The sequence below is a fragment of the Pteropus medius genome, unplaced genomic scaffold (assembly GCF_902729225.1).
Source record: "Pteropus medius unplaced genomic scaffold, Ma_sr-lr_union100, whole genome shotgun sequence".
Taxonomy (NCBI): Eukaryota; Metazoa; Chordata; class Mammalia; order Chiroptera; family Pteropodidae; genus Pteropus; species Pteropus medius.
Window position 1 is genome coordinate 3,217,854 of NW_024344434.1, and position 25,281 is coordinate 3,243,134.

Below are 25,281 nucleotides of genomic sequence, written 5' to 3' on the forward strand. Positions count from 1 at the left end.
ACCTTTTCTTATTGAGTTGTCTTTTCTTGTTCATTTTTTTTTTTTAATTTTTAGGTGAGAGGCAACCCTTGGTTGACCTCACGGATTGCAAGGACCTGATCAGCTTACAATCTTTTTTTTTTTTTTTTTATTGTTGTTGCTATTCTGATTGGGTATTTTCTGCTACCTCATCTTCTAAATCACTGATTCTCTGCTTCCTCTAATCTATTGTTCATTTCTTCTAGTGTACTTTTTATTTCAGTTACTGCATTTTTCATTTCTGACTTTTGTTTTATTTTATTTTCTATCTCCAATTTTATGTTTTGTTTTGTTTTGTTTTAATCTCTTTGTTAAAGTTCTCACCGAGTTCATCTACTCTTCCCCTAAGTTCATTGAGTTTCCTTGTAACAAGTATTTTGAACTCTGTATCTGGTAGATTGCTTTTCTCCATTTTTTTTTTTTTTTTTTTTTTTTTAGTTCTTATTCTGGAGCTTTGTTCTGTTCTTTCATTTGGGACATGTTCTTTCTTTCTTTCTTTATTAATTTTATCTCCTCATTTTGGCTGCCTCCCTGTGTTTGTCTCTATGTATTAGATAGAGCTGCTATATCTCTTGATCTTAGTGGCCTTATTTAGTAGATGTCCTGTGAAGCCAAGTAGCTCAGTCTCCTTGATCACCTGAGCAAAATGCTCCAAATGTGTCCCTTGTGTGGGTTATGTGGGCCCTCCTATTATAGTTGAACCTTGGTTTCTTTTGGCACATAAGTGGGAGGTATTGACTCTGAAGTTGATTGACTGTGAGGACTGGTCATGACTACAGTGAAGGAACTGTAGTGCAGCGGCTGACCCTATGGAGTAGGATTCACTTTAGTAGGGATCTTGGGCTTGCCGAGTCTGCCCTTTCAGTATATCTTTTGTGAAGCTGTTTGAGTCATACTCTGATGTGGCCTAAAGCTGGCAACGAGGCATGTTTATTCTGAGGACTTTTAGGTGGGGCTTTGTGGAGGCCAAGATCAGCTACTGCCTATGCCCTGCCCAGGGCCACTTGGTATGAGCTACAAAGTGATCTACATTTGGTTGTTACTTGTGCTGGGCTTGGAGGTACCTGGGAGAGGTTAAGCTGGGAACTGAGGCCAGCTACCTTTTGTTCCAGGCTTGAGGATGCTTAGTAAGATGTACAGTGCACACTGAGGCTGAATGCTGTTTGTTTGGGGTTTGCGAACCTTTGAGAGATTTTAGGAATGTCTGTAACATGAGCCAAGACAGGCTATTTGTATGAAAAGCCACTGGGACTGGCTCGGATGGGCCTGCAAGTTGGATGTTGCAAGGTTTCAGGAAATCACCAGGGCAGGGCAAAAGGAGTTAGCCATGTTGATGGAGACTGAGATATGACTACCACTTGACTCTGTATGCTGGGTTGAGGGAGGTTCCACAGAGGAACAATGGCTTCTGCCAGCACTTCCATCTGGGAGAAAGATGCTCCTTCAACCTTCATTTGAAAGACAGACAACTCAGTTTCTCTGGCACCTTTCAAGCTGCTGCTCTAGCACTTTAGCTCAGAGCAAATGAGTCTGTCAATGAGTAAGGCCCTTTAAGAGAAATGTCTAGGACTTCAGCCACCCTCTGTCTCACGCAGCCACAATCTCTGCTAGTTTTCACAGCCAAAAATTATAGGGACTTCTCTTCCTAGCATTAGAGCCCTTGCCTGCGAGGCTGGTGTGGGTACTTCAGGGGGTACTATTGCTGCCAAGAGAGCCTTTCCAATTTTTAACGACCACAGGTTGGTGTAAGACCAGACCCTTTTGTGACTCCGCCCCTCCTAGCATTCTCAACGTGGCTTCTTCTGTATGTCCTTTGTTATAGGACTTCTGTTCAACTAGAGTTCAAGTGATTCTCAGTGATGATTGTTGTGTAGCTTATTTGTAATTTTGATGTGGTCATAAGAGGCAAGGACGGAATTTATGTAGTCCACCATCTTGACTAGAACTTATATATAAAGTTGTATTCATTTTTTCCTACTTTCATATTTGTATTTGTTTTTATTATCTTACTTTCCATTCTGGTACTTACAAATCATTGGTGAATAGAAGTGGTGATAGGAAACAATATCTTATTACTATTCTTAAAGGAAAGTTTTCAGTTTAGTTAAATTATAGAATATTCGTTGTGTGTGTGTGTGTGAAATACTTCACAAGGTTTTTCTTTTGTTTTCAGTTTATTGAGTGATTTGCTAAGATAAGTGTTGAAGTTTAACAAATGTTTTATTGACATCTATTAAGATAATATAGGACTCTTCCTTGCCACTAGCACCATTTTTTTTTTTTTTTAAAGTGGTGAATCACCTAATAGGGTTCTTTTCAGCTTGGAGCTATGACCAAAAAAAGTAATATCATTATTTTGGGGAACATGTGGATATACACTCAGAAGTAAAATTTCTAGGTATGCTTGAGGTACTGTATTTCCAATATCAGTAGATAATACCAACTTTCCAGAGTGATTAATCAATTCGTACTACCATTAGTAGCAAATGAAAATCCTATTGCTACAAATTCTTACAAAAGCTTAATAATATCAGTCTTTTTAATTTTAGCCACTTTTTGTGGGAATGTAATGATATCTTCTTGGGTTTATAATTTGAATTTCTCTGATTGCTAAGAAGTATATCTAAAAAATATAGACACATGCCATGTTCATGGGCAGAAAAAGTGAAATATTATGAAGACATAAATTATCCCATATTCCTCTATAAATTCAATGCATTCCCAACAAAAGTAGATTACTATACCATGGCATAGGCAATGTTTGCCATATATATTAAACAATTTAATGAGCACAGTAAAATAATAAAGATAATAATAGAACATATAAATTGGGAAAGATTAAGAGATTTTAAAACATAAAATTAAAGAAAATATTTGATAAATTTGAAAACATACAAATAAAATATTTCTCTTGTACAAAAAAAAAAACCCCAACAAAGGTAGTCAGAATGAGTAGAGTGGAAAAGATATCTACACTGATTAAAAATAAGAAATGACTAAATTTTTTACTTTACTAGGAACCCCTGTAAATCAGCAAGCAAGACATATAATATAATAGAAAAAATGGAAAAACACTAAAAAGGCAGTTCACAGAAGAAAAAAAAAACAAATAAGATAATCATTGCCAGTCATTTTTTATAAAGGCTGTATTTCTAGGTAAGTATATGGTAATGACTGTTGAATGTTCTAGTTCAATTTTTCCATTTATTAAGCTAAGGCTTATGTTTTCTTCATATATTATGTTTTCAAATTTACTCTCTTTTCGTCTAATGTGAAAATCAGCATACCTCCCTTTAGCTTTCTTTGCTCCATATTTGGTGACATCTTATTTTCTCATCTTTATTTTGTTTGCAGTTTGTTTCAATTTGTTTTAATTTGTTTCATTCTTTGGATGTTTCATTGTTTTCCTTTGAAAACTTCATTTTGTAAGGAATGCTGTAACTTTGACCTGTCTGTGGAACAGAAACAAAAGGAGGCACTAGCCCATGCTTTTTCTGATGAATGTCTATGTTAGGGATGACATCTCATGGGAAAGGATTCCTAGAGGGAAAATCTGGACCAAACTACTCACATGCTTCTCTGACCTCCACCGTATCATGCCTCTCAGCAAATTGAAAGTACTTCTGCCTCATTATTGCTTTTCTTTTTTTATAGATTGCCACCATATACTAATATTGCTCAGTTCTGGGCATGGGGAAGGCCAGGGAAAAAGAAACACTCAATAGTAGGCCTTTCTGTCTGCTTTTATTATCAGATTTCCACCCTAGCCAAGCTGTGGCATGGCTCTAAAGTTATCCATCTAATTCTGGCTGTCATTGTCTATCACCACTGCATTTCTACCTCACAGGAGTGATAAGAAAGACCATGATTCTTCCAGGATAATAAGACTTGCTCTCTTCCAACATTTAACATCTCTGTGTCACCTGGCCCTTTCCCATTCTAAGCTGCAATTTCTTTTACACATAAAGAAGTTTCTGGCTTCAACCTATACAAGGGTTTTTAGTAATAAAATCTGGAGTGCCTCTCAGTCACCCTCTCAATTCTGTGGCCTCTGTAGGCTTGAGATTAGGACAGCATCTAGCATCCCACGCTTACCTTTCTTCATGTTCTCATCATGGTACTTGCCACATTGTTGCATAATAACTAGTGTAATTATGTCTTCTCTACTTGATTGTCATCTGTATTATGTTAGGGACCAAACCTTTCATGCAACTATTCCTAACATATAGATTAGGATTCAGACACAAAGTACAGCTCAACATGATTGTTCAGTGAATGAGAAAAATGAAGTTCAAAGAAATGAAGTAACTCATCCAAGTTTATCTACAAGCAGAAACGGGGATAGAATACAAGTTTCTTTAATGCTAATTTAGTTCCCTTTATATTGTGTGTTACTGCTTCTGATTAAGTTCATTTTAATTAAACTTAATACAATTCAATAGACTCAATAATGTAAGGCAATCTGCCAGGTATTGTCAGATACATAATGACATTCTATTTATCCCCTAAGGGAGCTGGCAGAATGTTTCAATAACATGTGTCTACACATTAGTAAATTAAATAAACATATATAGCAACAATAAAATTAAAAATAATAAAAGTAGCCTAAAGAAGCACACTTACAAATTTTACCTTTGGCTATCATGCATTAAAAAAAAGAAAAAACTAAAATGAAACATTCATATCATGTTCCTTATCTTGCTTCTACCTGAAAGCAAGTCATCTTAAAATGACTACAAAAATTAAATAAATTTTATTAATCGTACACTTTGCACCATCTTTCATTTTCCACTAATTCTTCAAAGCAGTGGTCCCCAATCTTTTTGGCACCAGGGACGAGTTTCGTGGAAGACAATTTTTTCACAGATGGAATGAGGGGTTGGTGGATAATTTCAGGATGATTCAAGTGCATTACATTTATTGTACACTTTATTTCTCTATTACTATTACATTTAATATATAATGAAATAATTATACAACTCACCATAATTTAGAATCAGAGGGAGCCCTGAACTTGTTTTTCTTCAACTAGATGGTCCCAACTGGGGATAATGGGAGACAGTGACACCTGAAATGTGTTGCTTATGTCCAGTCTACTCCATAATCTTGTTTTGGTTGCTGTCACTGCAGAAAACTCTGCTTCACAAAGATAAGATGTTGGAAATGGAAGCAGTTTTTTCACTGATTTTGTGGCAATCTGAAGATATTAATCCAGAATGTATGAAAATTTAAAGTTGTCTCAAACATACTTTTAAGGCCACTGTCATTTGTGATCTCAAACAGTTAATTCTCTTCTAGCATGGACAAAGTTGATTCATCTGGCTTATTCACAAATGGGTTGCGTTTTGGGGGTCTTCTGTGGCTGAGAAGTAATGCTCAAACTCTTTTGAAAGCTGAGATAGGTGATCATGCACCAGCTGAGATAAAGAAGGCCCGGCTCTGTCACTTTCAAAATCTCTGCTAATATTTGAAATGTGTCAAAAATTCCAATGTTCACTCATTGTCCCCATAGCTCCAGTTTGGTTTTAAATGCAACCACTTTATCTGCCAACTTAAACAAAATTGTCGTTCTTCCCTGAAGTGACAGATTGAGTTGGTTAAACAGGTTGACTACGTCACACAAGTAAGCAAGTTTTGTGACCCATTCTGTGTCACTGAAATGTTCTGCCAGTGGTGAATGTTTTTCTAAAAGAAATCTCTGGAGTGGCTCTCATGACTCAAAAACTCTGGCCAGTGATCTGTCTTGAGAAAGCCATCTCACTTCTGTGTATAAGGGAAGACGTGTGTGCTCTGAATCCATTTCCTCACAGAGCTGCACAAACAGACATGAGTTAGGGCATGTACTTTAATGTGGTTGATAAGTTCAGGTGACATTTTTCAGCTAGCCAGCCTTTCTTTATGAATGACCCAGTACGGAGGTAGACTCACATTCAGAAGTGACCTCTTTGACCCAAGTAGCGAAACCAGAAAGCTGTCTAGTCATGGTAGCCATTCCATTCATGCATATACTAACACAAAATGACCAATTCAGTTTTCCCAATATGTAACCATTCAAAGACTGGAATAGTTCTGCAGCTGTGGCATTGATTGACAACAAAAGTGCGTATAACATAATCTCATACACATACTCCAGAAAAATATATCACACAAAAACAATCATTGTTGCCTTGTTGTCAACATTGGTGGACTCGTCAACCTGGTTGCATTTCACGGTGTCTCATTAATCCTCTCTAAAAAGGGTGCCTCAATATCCTCTGCTGTTTCATCAATTCATCTACTTATGGTGCTAGCCAAAAGAAGAACATGTGCTACCTTTGAACTGCAGCCTCTCCTAAAATTTCATGACAAATGCAATAGGCCAGATCAACTCTTCACCTATAGTAAAGGGCTTCTTAGCTTTAGCAATGCAGTTAGTCATTAAGAATGAAACTCTCAGTGCAGACACATTTGATGAAGTGCTGGCCTTCAATAATTGCTTCTGTTCTTCATGTTCACATTTTTTTCTTTTGAAAAACTCCAAAGACTTGTCTTTTAATGCAGGATGTTTGGTCTCCATGTGGCAAAACAGTTTTGAAGTTTTCACAGCTTTGTTGGATAGCTGGTCACCACATATTATACAAAGCGGGCTTAGAGAATGTGAATCACCAGTGGCAATGGACCTATAATTTAAGAGGACTCTTGGTATTTTTTTTTTAAATGTGGCTTTCTTTTTGTTGGCAGTCTTAGGGTCTTCTGCTGTCTCGTCATTCGATCTTTCCCCCTTTTCAAAGAGGCTCTCCAATGACGTTTGTTTTTTACTCATTTTGGCTAGAGTTATCTTACAGGCTTACGAAACTGTGACTGAAACAAATGCTCAGAACAGGAAAGAAGCATAAATGGAAGTGGCAAATAAAATAATGGGCGGTCCACCCACAGACTAAAATAAGTGTTGGATTCTGACTTAAAGCCTGCCACCAGATGTTGCTTAATAATCACTTGCCACTCACTGATAGGGTTTCGATATGAGTCTGCAAGCGATTGATTTATTATGATCTCTGTGCAGTCAAACCTCTCTCTACTAATGTTAATCTGTATTTGCAGCCACTCTCCAGCACTAGCATCACCGCCTCAGCTCCACCTCAGATCATCAGCACTAGATTCTCATAAGGAATGCCCAATCTAGATTCCTCACATGTGCAGTTCACAATAGGGTCCGCGCTCCTATGGGAACCTGATGATCTGAGGTGGAGTTGAGGCGGTGATTGATGCTAGCACTGGGAAGGGGTTGCAAATACGAATGAAGCTTTGCTTTCTCGCCCACCACTCACCTACTGCTGTGTGGCCTGGTTCTTAACAGGCCACAGTTCCTAACATGCTGTGAACCAGTATCAGTCCGCAGCCTGAACCAGTATCAGACCCCTGCTTTAAAGTGAGATATAAATTTATATTTTAATTATTCTATTTACAAGCAAAAGTTGAGATATCAAGCTCTGGAAAATTCGAAATTTTGAATATGTATTTTTTTGCTTTATAAACTAATGTTACTAAAGTATAGCTTATATATAATAAAATGCACGCTTTCTAAATGTACAGTTTGATGAATTTGACAGACCAATATACTCATCTAATCATTGCTTTACAATCAACCTCCACTGTCCTCTACTCCAAGCAACCACTGATTTCTTTCACTATAAATTACTTTTGCTTCCTCATAACTGTAAACGCAATTATACAAGATGGAGTATTCTATATCTGGCTTCTTTTGCTTTGCAATTGTTTTGAGATTTGTTCAAGATGCTTATGCATTTGTTTATTTTTACTACTGAGTACCTCACCATTGTTAAATATACCATGATTTGGTGATTTATTTACCAGTTGATGGTAAATTTATTTATTTTTGTCCAATTTACGGTTATCATGAATAAAATTGTTATGAATATTTGAGCACAAGTCTTTATACATATGATTTGATTTCGCTTGAGTAAAAAAATACCTAGAAATTATAGTGTTCAGTCATATGGTAGGTCTATGTTTATAAGATACTACAAACTTTTTTTCAAAAAAAATTGTACCATTTTACATTTCTACCAGCAATGTATGAGAGTTCTAGTTGTTGTATATTCTTGCTTACATTTGCTATTCTAGATACTAGCCTCAGTTTTTATCAGAGACCAATAATAGTTTTCATAATGGCTAGATGACTATCAAAAGAGGGGCAAAAATGATGTAAGTTTGGTTACAACGAAGCAGGCTTTGTGATTTATGAACATAATAGCTTTTCCCCAAGATTAAGCAGAGGAGGAGAAACACAACAGAATTGACCAAAGTTCCCAAACACTCCACAAAGCAGTTTTTAGAAAAAATTTCTCTTAGTATCATAATGAGACAAAGAAGGTCAATGTAAGTTTTCCATAAATTTAATTTTAAAGCTATATGTTTTATTCTGATGTTTTGTTTTTCTTTTTCTGATGTTAAAATTTTCTTTTTTTTTTCGCAAGGAGGATAAAAGGTATATAATAGTTTTAATTTATTTTCATTCTTCATTTTTTTTAATAAATCCTCTAACTGGAAAAAATTAAAAGATGGCCTAATTAATTAAGCAAAACAAAAGTAATTTTTAAATTTGACTGTTTTATGAAATATAAACTTTGGGAAACCCTGACATAGGCATTCTATGGAGATTCGATAAAACTTTGCAATCAACATGCTTAGGCTCAGAATGAATGTCTAATTTCTACCAAGTTTAAAAAGCTTAGAACCATAAAATATTTAAATGGAAAAGAAGTCTTAGAAATTATCAAATTCAAATAACTTTATTTTTAGATAAGGAAACTGAGTGAGGCCCAAAGTGAAGAAGTATCTCACCATTCAACTTCTTTTAACAGTTTTAGAAGTAGAACTGACATAGTGTTTTTTGTTTGTATTTTGTGTTGTTTTGTTTTGTTTTTACCTAGTTCATCATTACTGTTGGTATACATCAGAACAGTAAGCTATGTGTTACCATTTTCTTGTCTCCACAATAATGTTAAACTTTAATGAGTGCAATCCTCCTGATGAGCTCTACATTTTTTGATAAGCATGTATAAAACAGAAATCCATTCTCTTGGAAGGAACCAACTGTAAAGGAAACAATAGCTAAGCTGAAGTTTGTTGTCGTTGTTGTTGTTATTGTTGTTTTGTCAGTCTTTAGACTTCCGATTTAGAAAAGAAATTAGGAAAGGAGGGCTTTTCAATCAATAACTCTTTGGTTCTGTCTAGGCCAAATACACATACTTTTGTACACCTGGTTCTCCCCACTTGAAGTTGGTTGATGTTTTATTTGTGTTTGTGTGGTTTTTCCTTTTTTTCTTTTTTTACATTAATTTAGTTATCAAATGAAACACGATGTGGCTAGGAAGAATTTGTGAATTCCTCTCTGGCTCATTCCTCTCCAGGATTCTCTATTCTTTTCAGTGTTTGTAATTTTCTGACGTCATTCTTTTGGCTCCTTAGTCAGAATGCAAAGGGTTTTTTCATATATATCCACTGGAGTCACTTAGCACTAGTTGAAAAGCTGTAGACTGTAGAAATAGGAAATTTCTTGTGTTGTTCTCTGTGCGCCATACTTAAATAGTGTGCACATCTCCAACCTCCCAATCTTCCTGGGCTTTCCCCCCCGCCCAGGTAGTTGTTTTGATATCAAATCCAGATTTTATAGTTGTTTCAGGTAGTTGTTTTGGTATCAGATCCTGGTTTTATAGTTGTTGTATGCAGTGATTGGGGGTCATTCTGCAATTCTTAGTCCATTGAACTTGGATATAAAAGTACCCGTATTTGATTTTTAACCTTTGATTTAGTTCAAAGGAGCAATTATTTGAAATAGTCTATTCCTATCTTTATTTATTTTATCAGTATATTCCTCAGAAACTTAAGAAGGCTTATAAATACTCAAATACTCAGATTTGGGGGAATTATTTTGACATATATATGTGTGTGTGTACATATGCATTTCTCCCTCAGAAGTTCAATTAGTAATTATCAGTCCCCAGTCAATAGCTACTAACCCTTTCATATTTTAAATAGAACAGATTGTGGTACAATCTTGATTAATGATTATGATTGTAAACTCTGGAGCTAAGCTATCTAGATTTGGATATTAGCTGTGTACTTTATTATTTAAGTAGCCTTGGGAGTTTCACTTAAATCTGTTAATCTCAATTTTTTCAACTATAAACAGGGACTATAATTGTACATATTTGATAGGGTGGTTTTTAGAATTAACTTAGTTAATGGATTTAAAGGGTTTAGTATTGTCTGACACATGGTAAATACTCAATTTGAGTCATTTCGATTATTGCCTTTACAGAAAATTAGATAGAGATATAAAGAAAATAAAAGCAAATAGTTCTAATTGCACAATATATTGAGATTTTTACTGGAAAAATTCAGCTCAATAAATTTTGAAAATAATTTGTCAAGATTTAATCTTAAGATTCTACTAACAATATCTTGTGGCACCCTAATTTTTTCAGATGGCTTTTTTTTTCTCAGTGCTGGTGGTGTTTGAAGGTGGGAGATGGGATTGGTAATATCCTGAGCATAAGCTTATAAATATAGAAGATATTAATATAATACCAATCAGGATAGGTTAGGTTACATGGTGATGACAAATAAAAACTAAGCAAATGAAAACAATGAATGTTTATTTTATGGTCATGTTTACTTCTCTCTTATGGATTGGCTAGAACTCTGCTGTATGTCATTATTATCTTCACTCTAGAATTTAGGTTGTTAGAGGAACCCAACCTAGAACATTGAGGCAGAGGAGAAAAGGGAAAGCGCTGAATCATTTTACAGTAAACAATTCGATGTGTACCCAGGAAGTAATACTCATCAACTGTATCATTGGCATGAACTCACATGGTCTTATCTAACCACAAGAGGTCAGAAAGTGAAATTTTATCATAAGCTTAGATGGTAAATAGCAGAAAACATTCCTGAGAATCATTAATGACTGCCACAGTTATCAAAATGTGACTAAATGGCATATTATATATTTCACCTTAGAACACAATGTAACTAGCATTCTTCTTACATACAAAACATATGAATCTAATGATTGAACTTCTAAAAATCATAAAATTGATTTTACTTATTAGAAAAATAGATTTTTATTTAAATCTATTGCTGCAAGATATTAAACTAAGCATAAAATTATCCTAAGCATATTTTTTTACTATATTATTTTCCAAATATTAGGTCTCTTTTAACTCTTTTATAAAGTAATGATAAATTATGTATGCTGAAGAAATATTAGAATCATGTTTGAAATATAATATATTAACACTGAAAATTATTCAATTCTCAAGCATTTAAATGAATTATGTGACTACTAAATTCAGGTTCAACAATTATAAAATAATGGGCATTTTTTTTTTTTTTATAACCATTGGAAGTTTGATGGTTATTGGCAGAAGTGATCATGTGAAAGTTATTTACATTTGAGTCTTGGGAAAAAATTTACAAGTTGTGCTCAGATGAGCCTAATAAAAATGCCTAAAAGATCTCTCAAAATGATAATGGGGAAATCCAATTGAAAGATCTGAAAATGAAAAAAGTTTGTTTGAGTGAAATGAAAGTGTCAGTTATGTGAGAAATTCCAAGTAATAAAATCAAAAGTTATTAAACTTAAGAGAACCTTTAGGTCACATCTATTTTGATGCTTCTTTCTTACACACTAGGAAATAGATATTAAGGACTTAACTGAGGTCAAACTAACTGGTTGCAGAGCTAGGATAATACTAAGCTCTAGTAACTACCAACTGGGTGCTATTTTAATTGAATATAGTTTGCATTAGGAAGTAGAGTAAATGAGAGTAAAGTTTATTTTAAATATTTTCTCCTGAAATAGATAACCCAGTAAATATGTACACTGTGTTGTTCAATCTCTGCTACATTCACCAAAACACATTTTATTCATGAAAAGTAACACTAAACTTCCAGAGCCAAAATTTGTTACACAGAATGATTTCTGACCTTGAAAATATGTGCTTGGAAAGCATGTTTCATTTTTTAACACATATTTTTTATTGAGAGAGTTGGAAAAATAGTTGTGTCAGAACTGAATTTAATATTTCTAATAATTCACTCTCCTTTGTCTTGATTATTTAAATATATACTGATTAAAATATTATTTTGATGACCTAAAGAATACATAATCAATCATTTTTGGAAGTGGCCAAAAAAGTTAAAATAATCTTTGTTTTTCTTTTTTCTTTAAATATGAACTCAAGCAAATATAGTTAAAGGTAAGCATGGGAACTGAAAATTAGCTTTTATGGTTATGTTGAGGTCCAGACCACAGACAATGATCTCTATAGCATTGTGAAAGTGGGAAAAAATAGTAACTTATAAAATAATAACATATATAGAGAAATATATTCATCAGATCTCAAAGAGCTAAAACATTTATCGACATATATGCAAGACTAAGCCCCAGTTGCTCCTTTCCATCTCTCTTGCTAAAGTGTAATATCTAACCCTTGCCTGCTAAGCTGTGATCCCAGGCTTTCTATGCTTCCATTTGGTCTTTCTATGAATTTGAACACTTAACATTTCACAAAACAAAACTAAACTGTAAGTGACTTTCCTTATTCTTTCCTAGCAAATATTTAAGCTTCTTGCTTCTCTGAAAACACACATCTTGAAAGTGTTTTCATGTTAAAACATTTTAATTGAGATTTAAACAAATGACTGTTCTTTCATACCATCAAAAACACCCATCATCTGTATTACATTTTGAGCACTATGATGTGGAAAAGCTGTGTAACATGTATATAAGCCACAGGTTTTGCAGTCCCCTGACTACTCACCACTTGTGCCACCTTGGTAAACTTACCTCAACTATTTGGGCTCTGGTTTTCATTGAACACCTATGACACAGGAACAATGATATATTTACTATAGAAGGTTGTAGTGAGAATTAAATAATGGCTCACTTCTTGGGAAGAGTAGAATATAATAGACAGGTATGATAGAGCACTTCCAAGATTAGGTTGCAAAAGACTATGGTTCCCATGTTCAATTCTTTCCCCCTCATGGTTCTCATAAAAAAAAAACAAAAAAAAAACACTGCAGTATTGAGAGGCAGCTCTATGAAGAGATCCATGCAGTGAAAAATTGAGGCCAATCATCAATCATGTGAGTATGTTTAGAAGCTATTCCTCCCACAAATCCAGTTAAGTCTTCAAAAACCCGATTGTGACCTCATGAGAAACCTTGAGCCAACAGCACACACCTGAACCATGCTCAGATTCCTGGTCTGTAGAAACTATAAGATAATAAATATTTGTTGTTTTATATCAATAAATTTCCAGATAATTTGCAATATAGCAAAACAAAACTAATATAGTGAATGTGCAAAAATTTCTAAATAGTTTTCTCATATTTTTGTTATGACATCAACAATTCTTTATTATTTAAATTTTTTCATATCTAGCAAATCTCACTATCAAGTCAGATATCTTTATTGATTTCAGGTCTTTCACAATATAATCATTGTCTCAGTATATTAAAATTTTAGGATTTACTCCTTATTCTACTCTCATACTTCTAAGCGGGTGCAAACCTTCCATCGTAAAAATAAGGACAGGAAGAGTAGTCAAAGTCATGGGCTATTTCAATGGCTTGAAATTAAAAATCTCAAGACAGCTGTACAGGTCACTCAGAAAGAGAGCTTCCTCTACTTTGCAGTCCTGGAGTTTTTTTTCTGAATGACACTACAAAAGAGGAATATGGGTGAGTCTACATGGTTATACAAATACATGAATTATTAATCACGTAAGTTTGAAAAATGACTTAGTGAAATAAAAGAAAAAAATCTAGTATTGCCTTCAACAAACAGAATTAACTAAATAATTTCTTTTTACATAAAATTCCTGTTATTCATTATTATTTTTTGTGTGTGTGGTCCTACCCTTTTGAAATTCCTTCCCAAATCGCCCCAAGAAAAAGCTAGCTACAGCATTTGCATGTCTACTTCTTTTTTTCTTCTTTTCTGTATCTATTGATACAGAATTTTATCTGTATAACGTTATTATCATAATCTGGGTTGTTAGTTGATTGTACAATTAGGAATATAGTGATGCAGTGCAATTTTAGCTGAGATAGTAACTCTATTTGGTTCAACAGCTACTGTGTACTTTAGTCATCTCAATTGGAAGTCATAAGGAAGTAGACATTTTTGCATCCTCTGTGTGTGTATGTGTGAGATTTAATGTTTTTAAATTTTTATTTTTTATTTTTTACTTCCAGTGGACTGGTATGTTTTCTACTAAATTTACTAAAGCAACTCTATTTATTTCTCTTAATTAAACTTGATATCTTTAATTCTCCTTAATAACAAATTACCTTTCCAAATAACTATTCTGTTGAATATTCAACAGAATAGTTATTTGGAAATTTCATTTCCTTATAAAATGGTACTAATTAATATATTTTTCCCTGTCTGATGTCATAATTTTTTTCTCATATTATGTTTTTATAGTATTAATAAAAGTAGTTCTTATTTTATTATTATAATTCCCAATAATAAATCACAAAGAGTTACTAAATGCTCCAATATTTTCTTCAAAGGGTTGACATTCTCACATCTAGGCCAAATTCAAAAACAATATATTTTGGCCTAAAAAATAGTTCTAACTTTCTTCTGTTGAATTGTTCAAAGTTTTGCCCAGTTTTTACCTAGCTCCCAATTTTGTTTTTGCCTACTCAAATAATAATGCAATACCAAATTTTCCTACATACCTACTTTTCAATGTTTCTTCCACAATTAAGCACTCTAATCTGTTCTCAGGGAGAAATTCGGATATAGAACATATCTGTTTGAAATGAACCTGGTCTATATATCACTTTTGACCAAGAAGGTTACCTGTTGCAGTTTTTGGATATTGGCATTGTGCCTCTCTCCAAGTGCCAGACATTCTGTGTTTAGGCTCACCACTCTAGTATTCACAGGCATGTAATAGGGATTTTGTTCTTAACAAGGGGTTCTAAATTCCACATCTCTGAACATTGGATTCAAACCTTTGGTACTTCTTGCCCAATCACCATTTTGGGCTTGATTACAAGAGAGTTTGATGTCCTCTAAAGTGACTCATGTGACATTTTTTAGTACTGTCAGCATTTGTCTTAAATGGTGTTCCATTTTAGTCAACCAACAGAAAGCTAACAAGACTACCACAACTTACTATATAAAACATAGTTATAGTCAAACAATATATAACAACAATCTCAAGTGCAACAGCTTTCATGTGAGTATGTCAAAATAAATTATATCACAGAAGTAGGCTTAATTTAATTTAATATGCATTGATTCATTTCAAACAATGACCAGTATGCTTGTCTCTGTGCTAACTCCAAAAAGCTGTGAGCCAGATAGAGAACAAGTTTAGAGGGAGATGGATAATATCTCTACTTAAAATGAAGTAGTAATTAAGCAAGTTTTACACAGAAAGTATGAACTATTATTTTAAAGTATTCATAAGACTGTTTTTTGTTTTCTGTTATTGTTTTATCAAAACATCATTAATGAGAAGACAATGTAGTTAGATGTAAAAGCTATTGGACTTGGAATTATGACACCAGGATTCTGATTCTGGTTCTTCAACTCATTAGTCATGGATACTTGGGTAAATCACAGCCATCACTTGGATTCTATCTTCCTTATTTGTGAAATTTGAAAATCAGACCAGCTCATCCCCTATGTTACTTCCTCCTTGAAATATATAATTCCATTTTATCCTAAGCATTATGTCTATTTGAGCCACACTTATAACCAAGTTGATGAAATAAATATTTGCAAGTTAAACTTGAATATTTATTCCCCCCAAATTCACATCTTGAAAACTTAATGTCCTAGGTAATGGTATTAAAAGTGAGATTAGTGCCCTTATAAGAGACTTGAGAGAACTCCCTCTGTCTTCTGTCACGTGAGGACACAGCGAGAAGATGACCATTTATGAGCCAGGAAACAGAACATCGCCAGACACAGAACCTGACAATATGGGCACCCTAATTTTGGACTTACAAACTCCAAAACTGTGAGAAATAAATTTGTGTTTTTTATAAACATATTTTGTTATAGCCACATTAACAGATGAAGACAGAGGTCAATATCTTGGATCATCTATTCAGTTGCTTTTATCAGCCTTAGTGGATAAAAATCATCACTTTCTAGTATGTGCATTCAAAACCTAATCTTTCTAAGAAAAAAATATTCTCCTATTTTAGTTATAAAGGCAGGACACTGGACATAGTATATTGAAGCATTGGCCCCATGACCTTTTTAACATTTTATGGGACAATCTGAATATTTATCTTCCTTGAGAATGTTCATTGCTTCTAAATGTTTTGGAAGTATTAAAACTACTTTAGCAAGTGACTTTCTTATTGCAAGACTTCTTCCTAAAGCACAATAGATAATGCCTTACATAGAACGTAAATGCCACTATGCAGCAATTATGGGTGATTATTACTCTTGATTAAAATTAATTTAAATAGCACTTGAGAAATAAGGAGGGATTTAATTATACTGTAAAAACTGTCAGTGTTTCATTTTTAACATCTGTTAGACATGCATGCCAGTAGCAATGGTCTGGAGTATTTGCCAGACACCTAGTCAACAAACCCCTATGAATCATCTGAGAGCTAAGGCAGTAAGATTTCAAATAGTGTGCTTTCCAAATCTGAAGACTGGATCCAAATTAAATACACTAAAGGACTTCTCAATTCTAATTTTTTATATTTCATAAGGGGAAAAATATTTCCAGGTTTGGGGTTTATTTATTTATTTATCTATTGCTATTCATTATGATACATTTAATCTGGCATGCCATGTCTGTTACAGCAAAGAGCTAGAATTCTTCAAAGAAGAGAAGCTTATTTCCCTGAAAAGTGCCAAATGTGGAGAGTTTTGTTGCTCTCGTGTGATGTTTCTATAAAGGTTATTTTTAACTTTGATATTTAAAAGTCAAAATCAGTGGAACTGTCAGCTTTGGAAAATGTTTTTGGCCTAAAGAGTTTTGGATCAATGCTAACTAATTAGCAGACAGGAAGGAGAGACAAGCAGTAGCTGGTGATGTATTTCTGGTAGGTAGAATCTCTTCTTTCAGTTCTTTTTTTCAGTCACCAATACATGGACCAGTGAAGTGGAATGTGACTTTGTGAAAGTAACAGCTTCTCTGGGCCTCTGTTTTTTCATATGTAAAAAAAAGGATTTGGAGTAGATAAGCATTTTTAGCTTTATTGTTTTTTTTTTTCTTTCTAGGATGTAAAGCTCTTTTTAATTAAAGTATAGTTGACATACAACATTATATTAGTTTCAGGTGTACAATGTAGTGATCTGACATTTGTATACCTTACGAAGTCATCACCATGAGAAGTCTAGTAATCATCTGTCCCCATACACTGTTATTGCGATATTGACTATATTCCCTATGCTGTACATTACATCCCTGTGACCTATTTATGTTATAAAGCATTCTTAGATTTACAATTCAATAATTTTCATGAACTTTAATCTCAGGATGGTGGAGTTTATAACTTATTTTCTTCTAATTTTTTTCTTAATTTGGGGGCTTTTTCTTTCTTTTTTTCCTCCTCACCCCCACAAATAAGGTTATGTTGCTTTAAAAATAAAAAAGAATGCTTTTTATCCCATTTGTAAAAAATAAAATTTTAATTTCTAAGTTATTACTTCCTGATATACTGTTTCAGGTATACCTAAGAGATATCTGAAGTCTACTTCCTCTGTTACCTCCAGCCCATTACTAAAGATGAGTAAGCCAGACCTTCGGCAATTATAAATTACAGAAAGGTCCTTCTTATGATTGTGCTGCAGCATTCCCCATTGCAGTCCATGTCTGCACCATTTTTCTGCAGGTACTGTGTCTTAGAGGTAACTGAAGCTTTCTTGCACCTCAATACATCCTTATGCCATCATGGCAGACATAAGGGGCACAGATTCGGTGATATTCATCATAGATGTATTTGAATCCATCTCCTGTTTTTGCTCTCAGGACTTCTGGACTTAATAACAAAAGTATTCGGGCCCATTTATCTACTAATTAATTTATTTAGTAAATATTTACTGATTCTCTTCTGTGTGCTAGGCATTATCTTAAAGCCTAGATGTAGAGCATGATTCATATCCTCTTGGAGCTTGTTTTTAATTATGAAGGTACTTTGTGACTCCACAGTCATGTACTGTGTTCTCCTTTTTGATAACAGTTGCGATGAACAAGAAACCATAGGCCTCTATAAATTTTTAGGAAAAAGAACAGCAATATCTATTTGTGAAATAATAATGGAAGCTATTATTTATTGAGTTATTTGAATGTGTAGAAATAAATCATAAACTTTTTAATCCTCAAAATAATACAGTCAGATTTGTGTCATTATATTTAACAATTTAATACCTTTTTACAGGTGAGGAAACTGAAACTAATAAAATGGTATCACTTCTCAAAGTTGCACAAGTTAGGTCTACAGTCACAATTGGACCTAGGTCTCCCTAATTTAAAAGCCTTGCTCTTAACTTTATATGAGATTGCAGCTTAAATAAACAGCTGGTTTAATCATATGAATTGGGGTAAGTTAGAAATTTTTACTACAAAATATTTTTCTTATTCAATTAATCCTGCAGTTACCCATGGATGGTTTATTATTTGGATTATGATATTTTCTCTTACTTAAAATTATAAAGCATAAAAGAAATAATAAATTAAACTATTACCATTTATTAACACTTTCTTGAGGATTTATCATAACATTTCATACTATGTATAATAAAAAAGGAATACTGACTTTGGGGTTCAGTGCTTTGAGTTCTTTTCTTTGTCTTAATAATGGATGACACAGACACTTCTTAAGACAGACAACTTTACTCTGGTGTTTGTTGTAAATATGTTTTTGAAGGCTTCATTGTTAAAACTATGAAAGAGTTGAGGGGTTTTCTTTAATTTTTTTTTTTTATTTCAATCTAACAAGCTGGACTGTGCTGAAGTTTTATGAATGCTTAAAGACAACACGAGACTCCTGAGTCAAAGACAAATGACTTTATTACTCACAGAACAGCAATCACACAAGCATCAACACATTTGGCACTGATTCCCCTTGCCTCAGTCCCTTCAGGGCTCTGTAAAGAGGAGCGGATGATTCCTGCACACGATACGTGTGTTACAGGAAGAGAAGCCTGAGTTTAAGGAAACTGAATATTTTATATTCATAATAAACATGCTTTCCTTTGCTCCTCTAAAAGGATATCGTCTCTATCTTCCAAAGCTCTTCACTATGTAAACATTCTCACGAAGATAGTCCAGAAGGCAGGCAATCAATGTCCCTTCTTATAAAATACGCAGACACATGAGAGCCCCGTGAAGAATTGTTTTCCAACACTCATGAGGTGATAGTGTTTCCTCTTCATGGAATGACATCACTCAGGTCTCGCTGACTTCTCTTAAATATTTCATATGCTTCTCTTTAGGAGACTATAAACTATATGCCCAGATATGAATCTATATTTTTCTCTACCTATACTCATATTTTTACTACCTTTATTTTTTCTTCACCTTGTTATTCTAAATTATTTTTTTTTTTTGCTTTTTAAAACTTGTAGTGTGTATATTTTTGTAGGATGTCTGAAATGCCCTTTATTTTGGAAAATCATTTAACTGCTATGTAACACAGCACCTCAAAATTTAGTGACTTAAAACAATAATTTATTAATTTTCATAATTTTGTAAGTTAGTTGATAGTTACATTACTCCTTCACCTAGGCTCATTCCATGCTGCTTCATTCATCTTGATGGTAGGCTGGTCTGGAATGTCTAAGATGGTTCCATTTATATATTGGGTATTTGGTGTTGGCCCTGGTTCTCTTTCATGTGGCCTCTCATCCTTCAGTAGGCTAAAGAGCCTCTCTTACTTTGTGGGCTTAGGACAACATTGTACAAAGAAAAAGGCAGAAGCTGAAAGACCTGTGAGGCCTAGTCTCTGGAACTCACACAATACAATTTCTGCCATATTCTTTGGTCAAAAGAAGTCACAAGACTAGGCCAGATTCAAGGGGATAAAGAAACAGAGTTCATATTTTGATAAGAGGAACTACAAAAAAATTAGGACCATGAATATTTTATCTCAAGTAAAATTTAAATGAATAAATTTACTTCCCTGTGAATTTTAATAAATCATTTCATTTCTTCAGAACTTAATTTCACCACTTATTAAATCCAATATAAATTTAAATAACATGCACAGTTTCTTTTAAATCTCAGTATGTATACTTCTAAGATATTTCCTGAAGTTTCATTTTCTGAGACTAAGTAAGCTGAAGAAAAAGTGGAGTATATGGGCATTGAGCAGAGGGATGTGTGTAAGCTTGCAAGTAGACAAATGCATATACCTTCATTATAAAAAAGCTACAAATGGCCACTGAAAAGGGAGCTAAAGGAAAGAGACATGACAAAGACAAACTGAGTATAATTTTTTTCATAGTGAGTTATACAAGTTAAATCATGACTAGATGGTTCTAAGTGCAACTGAAGAACCAGAGAATTTAGGTTCTGTATTTTTCTATCTCTCCTATCCCTAATGTGAAAAGTTGCACTTAAAATAATTAGACATCCAAATTATTTGACAATAGGCTTTTAAACATAGCTGAAAGTTCATACTAAGTCCTCGGTGACTAAATGTGCTGTTACTAATAGTTTCTGTGTTTCAAGATATTCAGGTAAAAATAATAAGAATAAATCCAAGTAAAGCGAATTCACTGAAAAATCGATTTGACTTGATTAAAACAGCAAATAGCAAATGAATAGATTACCAAATTGATTAGGATTTTTTTTCAAAGTTTAATTATATATATTGCCTCTCAGTATTTTAGCTATATAGTTTTTAGTCTAGTTGGGTTTAATGTCAGTATCATGCGTGTTGCATATTCCAGCTAGCACATTTTATATTCAGATGAATTTTTCCAGATGTGCGAATGCCTATTTTTTATTATATTTTTAAGCTTTTTTTTTTCCTGCCCCTGCATTTTCCTGCCTCTGAAAACACAATGTCCTAGTTTCTCTTTAAGATACATTTTGTAAGTAAGGTCACTTGGGAATTGATCATATGGCACTTTTTTTCAACTTAGCTTCTGGAAAATTGGCTTTTGACATATTTGTCATCTTGTAAATTAGTTATTTGATGTATCTGTTATTTGATGAGTTGGTTATTTGCTGACTTTTTTTATTTATTGAATTAGGCATCCCAATAATTGTCTACCATTTAACTGACCTAGAACAAGAGTGTGCTAGGGCCAGGATGCTTCAGTCAATGAGACTCACCTACACATGTCCTCCAAATTTCATATTCAGTGAGATAAAACTGGCCATGGTGGGAGTGTTTAGAACACAGAAATCTGTAAAAACTACAAATAAAATCACTTTCCTTTTTTGGAGAACAAGTGTACCAGCCCACCGTTGCCTAGAGTCCATCAATTATTAATAGCAAACCAGTTAAAAATTTAACTTCCTACTAAACTTTCTAAAAATAGTCAAAATATTTATGACATTCAAAGACTTATCAAAGAAGTAAATTTGATATATTCCCACCACAGGTGATAATGATTATAATTTAATGATAAAAATATTAGCTACCAACATTAGCCTCCTCTCTGTATCAAGTAGTACAAGGGATCACTTCACATGTGTTCTCACATTCAATCCTAGCATGCAAATAAGAGATTGCTATCATTATTCTCATTTTTTATGAGTGAGAAAATTGAAACTCAGTAAGACTCAAGATCTAATTTCAAAATTATTTTTTTTATTGTGCTTGATAGCCTTCTGTGGTTGAAATTCAGAGATTCCACCTCTAAAAGAAAATTAGCTAATTTAAATGGAGATTAAGGAGATTAGAAAACTGGGAGAAGGTTAGATGCCATTATGACATTATTGATTAAAATTTGTAACATTAATGATATAACCAGTATAGATTCACACATAGATTGAGAGATCTGTGCTTTAAAAAATGTACAGAGAGACTGACTTTTGGCACCCTTGCTGCAGTCTACTAGTATGTATCTTGATTTGGACCATTAGTCACAATTTTCTAAATATATGACACCATCTCCTTCCCTCGTGACATTTCTGCATTGGGAAAAAAATTCTGAAAATAGATTCTGATCAAAAACGCACATTTAAGAGTTAAATGGTACTTTTGTATTTTGACATATGTTTGGTAATGGGACAGATGTTTACTTTTCTCTGTTGATCTATAGATACATATCATCAAACAGTACAGTAAAAAATTACTGTCCTTTTCTTATAGAGAAAAATTATTTCAAGTTATCTATGTCTCAGGACAAAAAAACATTTATAGTGAACTCTGGAATAGGACTACCAATTGTTGAACAATTATATAGCATGCCTGAAAGTAAGAGAATTCTTGAAACATCACCATATATCACTCCTCATGTAGGCATAATGAACCAGATCATTTGCTAGTAGCTCATGTGCTTCAAGCTAGTTTCTAAGGAGTGAATTAAGAGCTGGGCATGATATGGTAGACTAGCTGGAGCAATTAATATTCTAAAAAGCACATTGCTGAGTTTTCTATGCCATTCATCTGTGATAAACTTATTTGATATCACTCTGCTTAAGTTGATTTTGATATTATATAGATTGAAATGTTCAGAGAAGAAAATGACTTTACCCTTTAAACCTTAAAATTTCCTGATGGCTTTCTAAAGCAGTTAATAGATAAGTTTAAGTAAACAATGCAGACTTTTTTTATTCATATATAAGATTAACAGTAAATTAATAAGTAAAGTAAAATAATTTAAAAAATCTTACCATGAGCTTGGGGTATAGTGAAAGAGAACTGTATAAAATATAGCCTCATATTATCTTCATCTCATGTTTTGCTTTGTTTTTTAGAAGATAAAAAATTAGAAGTTACCTAAAAAAATTATCAAATTACTAAAAATAAACAATAATTGTCAATTTTAGTGAATACTAAATAATTAGGCAATTCTGCTTGCTATTTGAATAAGGACATATTTTGATAGCAAAAAATCCATTTATTAAGTTGTGTCGTATTGTTAGGTAGCTAGTCAGACATGAGCGATAGAGGAACAAAGGAATAGGGGCCCAGCCTAGAGACCACCCAAAGAACTCCTTATTGATAGTTAGAGAATCTCTCTTGCATTCCCACAGACAAAGGACAAGAGAGTCATAGTCTTAGCTGGCTTAATCTAGCTATAGACGCCTGCACAGAAGGTGCTACTCTAATTTGCCTAAAATTTAATACTATGTTTTTCCTAGAAGTTCATGAATCTAATTATAACATGCCGAATTCTGGGTAAGCACATGCACACTAAGCAAAAAGTTATATAGCAGCCAAATGTCAATTAGAATGGCCTAACTTGTCAATCACCTAAGAACACCTTTGTAATCACCCATCATGGCCCTAAAGAAAGGAATTCAGGAATTTGAGCCTGAGGTTACCTCATTTTTTCCTGAGCCAGATGATGTTGAGAGTTTGATGATCACTCTCTTCTTTCCTATTGTAGCATCTGGATGACCATTACCCAAATTAACTCCACAGAATTTTGAGCTGCCCTGGTTGGATGAATGTAGCTGATGCAGTTTGGAGATGCAGAAGAAGAACATACCTTACCGATGTGTAGGAAATAGCTGTGCTGACAAGAACTTTCTGTAGCATGCCATTCCCAGAAAGTGGTAGAGACCTGTATTTGTGACCTATGTCTTCATGTATGTTGTTGTTTGCTAATAATGCCCTTCCATACTCCCTTGATCTTGGTTTTATTTTTATCACTCTGATTTCACAAAAAAAATCTTGCGTTGAGCTAATTGTGAATTATAGAGGATGATTAGGATATTTTTTCCCTTTTGGGAAAAATGAGCTCTCAAGCTAAATCTCTAAGATGGCAGATTTGGAAGCTTCAGGAATCTGCTTTTGCCTATGTTAGAGGGGTGAAAGTGTTCTTTCATTAAACTTGTGAAAGATAAAGCAACCCTTGCCTTTAGAGCTGTGACTACATAGAACTTTTCTCACCCTGGTGTACCCTTCCATATAGTTTGAGTACAGTGGTTTTTACTCTAAAAGAAAATAATTTAAAAAATCTTACCATGAGCTTAAGGACCATATGAGGAATAGCAAGTGATGAAGCAGACATCTTCACAGGATAGAAAAGAGATTGGGGAGTTTGTAGATAAATGTCTGAAGAAAAGACAGTTGTTCTCTTACAATGATTCTGTGATATGCACACGTGGAAAGGGATATTTGGCTGTGATTGTTTTCTTTGTTAATAGGTAAATGAATTTCTTCCTGTACCTCTTCAAAAAATAAAATCTTTGGAAAAGAGAATAGGAATAATTAGTCAAGTTATAGCTCTAAAAATGTTGGACAAGTTATGGCTCTAAAAAAAAGGAGTCGGCATTTGGGGATAGCATGCCAGAACCTGTATAGATGTTCTTGTGTCTCATCACTTCCAAAGAATTCTTTAGTTGGGCTTTATCTTTTTAGCTGAGCTCTTGGTGGTGGGATAGAGATTTAAGGAGGGTACAGGGTGTGGAAATATATGCTTCTTTTGGCTGGCAAATGTCTATATCTTGAAACAAACAGATGTACCTAATAAGCTTCTCCATTCACTTTGTAAAAATAGATTTGTATGTGTACCATCTTAGTTCTCTCTCACCATCCCCACCAACACTTTTGTTAAAAAAATGTCAGGACAGCACTCCAGAACACTTTAGTCTCAGTGTAAGATCCCCGTAACTACCTGGAAGGAAAATATAGCCAAGATCTCTGGTCTTGAATATATAGGAATTTCCTTTCTTTAGTCTTCAGGATTATTGCATGAAAACAAAAGAGAGTCTAATCTCCTAGAAGGTAGGGGCTTTTATCCTTGAAGAGAATATATCCTGCAGATTATTAGCACTTTTAAAGAAGAAGCTAAGGTATATAGAGTGTGTGGCTGGCCCAACAGTGGAGCATGTGAGAATGAAATATCATTGTGGGAAGAGAAGAAAGTTCCTCAGGGTCCACCCAATGCTAAAGCTTTTTGTAAGATGTTGATCTGTGCCCCCTGGGATTGACTTTAATTTTTATTCATTCATTCATGCATTCATTAATTTAATTAATTTATTTATTTTAGTTTTTATTTATTTTTAAATGCTTTTTATTGCTGATTATTTTTTAATTATTAATTAATTGATAATTTTAATTGAAGAAATT